The sequence below is a fragment of the Triticum urartu genome, chromosome 3A, assembly GCF_056163025.1.
Source record: "Triticum urartu cultivar PI428250 chromosome 3A, HENAU_Tu73, whole genome shotgun sequence".
Classification (NCBI taxonomy): Eukaryota; Viridiplantae; Streptophyta; class Magnoliopsida; order Poales; family Poaceae; genus Triticum; species Triticum urartu.
In genome coordinates, this window is record NC_141875.1 from 561983520 (window position 1) to 561991010 (window position 7491).

Sequence of the window (7491 nt, forward strand, 5' to 3'; positions counted from 1 at the left end):
ATTTGATAGGTCTTTCACAAAAAAAACTCATTTTTAGCATTGAAAAATAAAATGAAAAATTTGTATGTAATCAATCATGATCAATTTATATGGTCAAAAAATCTTCAAATTGTTTGATGCGCTCTGATTGGTCCATAGGTATATCACGCGGATCATACATCAACCACCGTCGGATGCTTCTGGATCCAACGACAGCCCTCACCCCCTCACCCAACCGCAGCCCAACCACCCAAACCCTAACCCACAGCCGCACTCCTCCTTCCTCACCCGCACTCCTCCTCCCTCGGCTCCTCGCCGCCGCCACCTCCTCCCCGTCCCGCAGCGGCGCCCACCGCGTCACCTGCCGGCCGCCCTCGCGGGTGGCTGCGTCCGCGGCGACGACGGCGGCCTCGTCGTCCTCGGAGGCCGCGGTCGGTCGTCTCCCCATCCGCCTCTCTCCCCACAGTCGAGACAGACAAGCGCGGACAGAGCCAAGGAACCATGGGCTCCTTCCTGTCGTCCTTGTGGACCCCTCCCCCGCTCCCCGGCGACGACCTCGACTCCGTCGTCGCCGCCGTCCACTCCAAGCCCGCCTGGGACAAGCACTGGGAGGAACACCGGAACGCGTCCAAGCTGGTCCGTCCTGTTCCTCCTCTTCCTTACGAGTAGTCAATCCCCTGCCTGCAGCGTGCTCCTCCGGATCTGACGGACCTTGCTAATCTGCTGCGCTTGCCCCGGCAGATGGTCATCGACTTCTCCGCCTCCTGGTGCGGGCCCTGCCGCTTCATCGAGCCCGCTCAAGGAGATGGCCTCCCGCTTCGCCGACGCCCTCTTCGTCAAGATCGACGTCGACGAGCTCGCAGTACCCACCTACCCTACGTACCGCCTCCTTCCCGCCTCCTCTTGCTCCTGCTTGCTCGAATTCCGCGCTCGTCTACTAGTAACGCCACCGAATTGTTAATCTGGCTTGGGTCCTCGTGGAATCGGGAAGGGGAAAGCCTCTAGTTTAGTCCCGTCCCGTCTTGGAGAAAACAGGTAGCTCACGCCTTTTGGCTCGGCGAATTAGATCCCAGTTTCGCCCAATCATCCAACAAAGAAAATATATCCCTGTTCCACCGTTTATTTGGGAGGAATCGTCACTAGTGCTTAACTCCGGTAGATTTGGATGCATCGTGTGCTTAGCCGGATGACTGATTGTATTGAATCTATGAGCTGCTTGGGCATAGAAATCAGATGCATTGAATCGAAATCGACGGAGGTAGGACTAGATTGTGCATACGGGATCTCACTTGATGCCAATTATTGAGAATCACCTACAGAGATAAGAATTTGCACGTGGCATCTTCTAAAATAACCTGCACACTGCACCACAACTACTGTAACTTAGTGAGTATATATACAATAATATATAGGATTCATCTGCAGCAATAACAATTTCCACACAACATTCTGTAGATACAAATCTTCAAACAACATTTGCTATCGTTACTTGAGAGTAAAAGATGGCACTGTATCCTAAATTCAGTTCGTTTATCACCCCTTCTAAGTATATGCTGTTACCTACTTAGCTCTAAAATAGAATCATCCCCCGTTTCAACTATTTTATTCTAGGAACCCCCCTTCTGAATCATGCACAGTGCCTGTTACTATGGCAATGGATTTTATCTATGTGAGATTAGAATTTGAGTGCCATCATTCATCTCTTGGTATCTTGTTCTCTGTGATAACTGTTCATTGTCGAGTGCTATATATATATATATATATATATATATATATATATATATATATTCTAGTTGTCATGCAGTGCTTGTTCCATATTTTGTTGATGCACCGATAGCTGTTCAGAACTGCAGTAGTGTAGTTAGTTTTTTGAATGATTTGGTGTGCATGGAACACTCATTTTTCTTTAATACACTGTCCAAGTCATGATTTTTCTCAACTGGTGCATGTATATATATTTGGGTGCTAGTCAATTAGAGAATGTCTGTGATACCATGTCTGTACTATGTGCCAGTGTAGTTGTACTGATACTTTGGGTTTCATCCGTGCAGCAGAGGACAAGGGCTTCATGGCCAACCAAGGCGCATGGTGCTCGCAAGCGACGAATGGAAGTTGTTCGACATAGGCACGGAGGAGGAGGGGCACGGACGGAGGAGGACAGAGCACCTCTCTTCTTCTACGTTCTTCTCCATACCTTCACTTCTTGTATGTGCTTGTGCTGCAGCTCACCCATGGTCTTGTTTGTCCTGCAGGTTAGTGAGCAGCATCAGGAGGAGGAGCTCAAGCACGACCACCAAGAGGCACCATCGCAGCAGCAGGTAGCACGTCCATCTCCACCTCCCTCTCCCTCTGCTCCCAATCCTTTTTATTAGAATATATTGAGTACATTCTGTCAACTTGTGTGTCAGTAAGAACGAAAACTAATTATCTAAGGTCCTGTTATTACTACCTATATATGACATTACTACTGGATTGCCTAGCGCCCCTGTTCATGGTGGGCTAAATTTGTATTTGCTCCTGCTGCTGCGTTTTGATGATCATGTGTGTGATGCATTTTGATGATCTCCTTGTACCAGATGAGTCTGTCGATGAAGCGGCAGCGTCTCCTCTAGAGGGTGACGGTGGCGCCGGCGCCGGCGCCGGCGCCTGTGTGCGGCTTTGACTACAACCTCCTCTCCGGTGAGTCCATCTCCTACCTCTAGCTCCATCTCTGAGCTACTGTAATACCATGCTCTGTTTCATGCCATGGCTTATTTAGTCTCTGCTTGCTGTGCCTTGTGTATTGGAGCCTAATTAGCTTCTGTTAGGGGATAATCTACTGGTTATACCAAGATTTTACATGAAATTTTGTTCTGCTTATTCTGCTAAGGTTGTTTGCAATGGTTATACATATGTTACACAATTTTTGCTGCTGGCTAATCAGCTTTAGAGATGGTAACATGGTGCTGCACTCTCAGGATCATCTTATGACACAGAATCAATTTTTGGTGTGCTCAAATTTTTAATTTTAGTGATAAGGAAAGATCCCACTGATTTATCCACCTTTTGTTGTGAGCAACTAATTTGCTTTTTACTAGCTGCTTTATTTGCTTGCTTGGTTGATCACTAGCATGAGCTTGGTTGCCCTGAACTTCAGTGTTTTATTTGCTTGCTTCTCAGTCTCTCTCCCTCCCTGCAGGTGCCACTGGACGCAAGGGTGGAGCCTATGCCTCCTTGCTGAAGCTTCTCGCTCTACACCAGTTTATGGTGCTGCGGATGTGGTTAAGATGGCGTTCTACACTATGCTTCTTATGTTGCATGTGAATGGGGGTGAGTAGATAGAACTGGAGTGTTCTTATATGAAGGCAAGTTGTTGCATCTGGAGCACATGACATGTGCTAATGCGAGTTGGAACAATGTGATGTAGTAGTAAGTTAAGGCAAATTGTGTAGATGATGTATTCCTGTGTAATTAAATGTTGTATTCTCTGTGTACATGCTGCTTTAAATGACATGAAGATTATGAAAATTATGTACATGCTACTTCATATGGAAAATAGTACTCGGCCTGAATTGGCCATGGCCCAAACAAAGTTGGACTGGAGCTATTTATTTAATGGAAAAAACACACTAGAGAAGGGCGAAAATAATAAGAAATTGAATATTAAAAGGCCACGACCTAGAATATAAAAAGGCCGAATTGTGAATATAAAAAGGTTGCAATGTTGGGCTTGGTTCATGAATGACAAAAAAATTCATAGGGAAAATTCATAGGGAAAAAATATAAATGGGCTGAATTAATGGGCTCGGCCCATATAAACACCGAATTGGACTGGGCTGATTCTTGTGCCACATCAGCTTGTCACGCTGGATGCCTACGTGGTCTGGGAGGCTGCTAGTGACCAAAAATTTGGTCATGGAACCAAAGACCTTTTACAGAAGGTCGCTAATTTCAGTTTACGACCGCCAGCTTTTGACCTTCTGTTTTTGGTCAAAAAAAGTCGCAAATAAAAAACTATGACCTTTCAGCGGCCAATAGTGAGGGTCACAAGTTGACATATTTCTTGTAGTGTTCGAGCCGGATCTGTCGATCGCTCGACTGCCGTCCCAGGTGTCGCGATCGACTGAGGAACCTAGACCTCAGGCGCTTTCCCGCCCAGTTCCTCGTCTTTCCCTTCCTCCCCCTCAGCGGTACTTCTTCATTGTCCGAGAGCACGACAACGTCCCGTGGACTGCAATAAATAGAAAAAGTCGTATGAATAGCTGACAAACAATCCAGTCGTCCAAATTAATTCGAATCGGGCAGACTTACTGGCTTTTGAGGTAGCTGCGTCGCCGGTTTCCTCATCGTCCAGGTTCTTGTCAATGTCCATGTCAGTCGCAGCTGAGGCCGGGCTGTAAAGGTTCATCATCCACTCGGTCAGAACAAGAAAATCGGTCGGAACAAGAAATACGGGAAGAACATTTACCCAGAAGCAACAGGAACGTCCATCTTGATTCTAGGCAAGGTCTTCCGAGCCTTCGAAGGATTGATCTTGCGATGCTTGGTGACCTTCTCAGCCAATTCTGGAGTCGAAGACCGAGCGCGCTTTTGAGATGGAGCACTCGACGCCACAGCTTTGCCGCGCCTGCCCGCGACATCATGGTGCTGCTTGGATCGACGTTCATAACGAGGCGGCGAGTCGGCTACTTCATCATCGCCCGACTCACCACTCTCGTCTTCATCATCGTCGACTGGTGACTCCCACTCGCCGCTCTCCTCCGCACTGTCCTCGCCTTCTTGGTCTTGCTCCAGAGCTTGTTCATCATTGGGCATTGAGTACATCTCCGTGTAAATCTACAAAACAAGGAGCCGAACACAAGTCAGTCGGATCAACAAACAGTCGGAAAACACGTCCAAAAACTCAGTCGTAATGGCTAAACCTTGTCTGGCTGATTGCTATCGCTGAAAGGGTCGACTCTCCTGGCGCCCCTAGGGTTGTCCTTGTTCCCGGTGATACCCCTCAGCCACTGGGCCACTGTTTTGGCCGCCACCTCCTCCGGATGAACCCGAGCAGTGTCACCAGCCCCGGAGTACATCCACATGGAGTAGTCACGAGCTTGGAGTGGTTGGATGCGTCGACTGAGGAACACCTCTAGCAGATCCATGCCAGTGACACCTTGGTTGATCAACTGAACTACTCTCTCGACAAGCATGCATGTCTCCGCCTTCTCCGCGGTAGTCACTTTCAATGAAGATGGAGTTTGAACACGATCAAAAGAGAAAGGGGGAAGTCCAGTCGACTGGCCTGGCGTCACGATATCCTCGCAGTAGAACCAGGTCGACTGCCAGTCATCGAAGGAAAAGAACTTCTCTTCCTCTTCTGAATACCCAGACCCTCACACATCTGGGTAACATGGGTTTTCTCGTCGCTCGAGTTCGCTTTCTTCACTATTTGGGAGCGAATGGTAAAGATGTGCTTGAAAAGACCACAGTGTGGTCGGCACCCCAGGAAATTCTTGCACATGGATACGAACGCATCAAGATATGTGATGGTGTTGGGAGTAAAATGATGGAGTTGGGCCCCAAAGAAATTCAAGAAACCTCGCAATAAGGGGTGTGGAGGAAACGAGAAGCCGCACTCGACATGAGTGGCGAGCAATACACACTCACCCGGTCGCGGCTGCGGCTCCGTTTCCCCTCCGACAGCCGCGAGGACTCGTGGATGATCAGCTCCTAGCTCGGCCATATCGTCCAAGTCTTCCTGTCGAAGTGAAGATCGGATCCAATCTCCCTGGATCCAACCCGATGGCAGCCCCGAGCGCGATGAAGACCCCCGATTCGTCTTCTTGCTTTTCGCCACCCCCGTCGCCTTCTTTGCGCGTTCCAGCGCCGCCGTTTTCTCCTTCCCCATGGCGGCGGAGCGGTGGCGTCGAGAGTGGAGAAGCCGGATGGGATGAAGGAGCCAGAGGAAGAAGAAGGAAAATAGGCATGCACAGTGCGGACGCCTTGACCTCGCCGCTTTTAAAGGTCCACTTCCGAGTGGCTGACGCATGGGTCCGGGTGATCCTGTCAAATAGCTCAACAGTCACACACGGGATACATGGCGAAAAAGGTGGCGCAGAAATCGAAGCGTCCTGTCTATCCACTCCGCTTACCATGGCGCGCTCCGTCTCGCGCGCTTCTATCGAAATTTCGAATCCTGCGAAATCCGGGATCATCTGCAACTGATCACGCCAAAGATTTCGCATCAAAGATGACACTCGACAGGCGACGTTATAAAACCAATCGGTAATTTCTGAATCGATCAAGGCGACTGAAACAAAGCCAGAAGTTCCAACACCGGCCTCCATTCAGAGATGAATTCTTAAGGAAGGCAAGAGTCAAGGCAAGATCAACTTCAACCTTCTTTTCACTTGGACCTCAATCCATTCGGGGGCTAATGACGAGGACATAGACCTGGGGTAGGGTAATAGGCCCGACCTATACGTCCTACCTAAGGTCCTTGTCTTAGAAGCAAAGAGGTTCAAGAGTAAACAGGGAGGACCCAATAAAGGTGTCGAGTGCAATCCACTCGACCTACCATTCACTCGGAGACTCCTTCTTTAAGTCACTCGACTACTCAACCATTCGACCATGTAAAAGACCACTCGACGTACAAGAAGACCTAAAGCCGCTCTGCGCAGCAACGGTCAGGCATTTACTTGTATATTTAATGATCATTTGTAGCACTTTATTACAGACGTTGCATGTAACGCTCTCTCTTTATGAATATTGAACCCTATGTAACGGAGGGGAGCAGGGGTCCTGACGCACTCTATATAAGCCACCCCCTCCTCTGGGACAAGGGTTCGCACCCTCTATAACAGACACGCATATAATCCAGTCGACCGCCTCAGGGCTCCGAGACGTAGGGCTATTACTTCCTCCGAGAAGGGCCTGAACTCGTAAAACTCGCGTGTACAACTCCTCCATAGCTAGGATCTTGCCTCTACATCCCTACCCCCCATTCTACTGTCAGACTTAGAACCACGACAGAGGCCGCCGACGAGGCCTACATGCAAGAGCTCCGTCGGCAGCACCCAGAGCTCATGGAGGCGAAGCGGGCGATCTTTGCCGACGCGGAGGGCGGCGAGGTTATCGTGCTCTCCTTCGATGACGAGGTTGAAGGCGGCGAGGATGGCTGCACGGAGGGCGGCGAGGTTATCGCGCTCTCCTCTGATGATGAGGACGAAGGCGGCGGCGACGGCGGCGCGGAGGGCGTCGAGGTGAGCCCCGAGGACGAGGAGATCGATGTCGACGAGTGGAGGAGTGCCTTCCCCAGCGATCCCGACGACGACACCGGCCTGGACCCGGCTCGCGGCACATCGTACATGATGAGGAAGGATTAGCTCGACCTCTACTTCGACCGAAAGTAGTTTAGCTTAGTTTAAATTTATGTTTTATGATCGGTTATGCAAAACTATCTATGTTTATGTTTGAATGCATGCTACTTTCGGTTGAACCTGCTTTGAACTTGATCAAATTGAAGTTTACAACCTTAAGTTTAGGGGA

General features: G+C 49.4%; 1 pseudogene across 1 annotated transcript; it reads left to right on the top strand.

The window, feature by feature from the left end:
* Positions 1 to 200: 200 nt before the first annotated feature.
* On the top strand, positions 201 to 3493 carry LOC125545101 (thioredoxin H2-2-like; annotated as a pseudogene). The gene is made up of 5 exons (XR_015619397.1): positions 201 to 615; positions 721 to 841; positions 2034 to 2297; positions 2556 to 2658; positions 3158 to 3493. The product of XR_015619397.1 is annotated as a thioredoxin H2-2-like (transcript).
* Positions 3494 to 7491: the final 3998 nt, after the last annotated feature.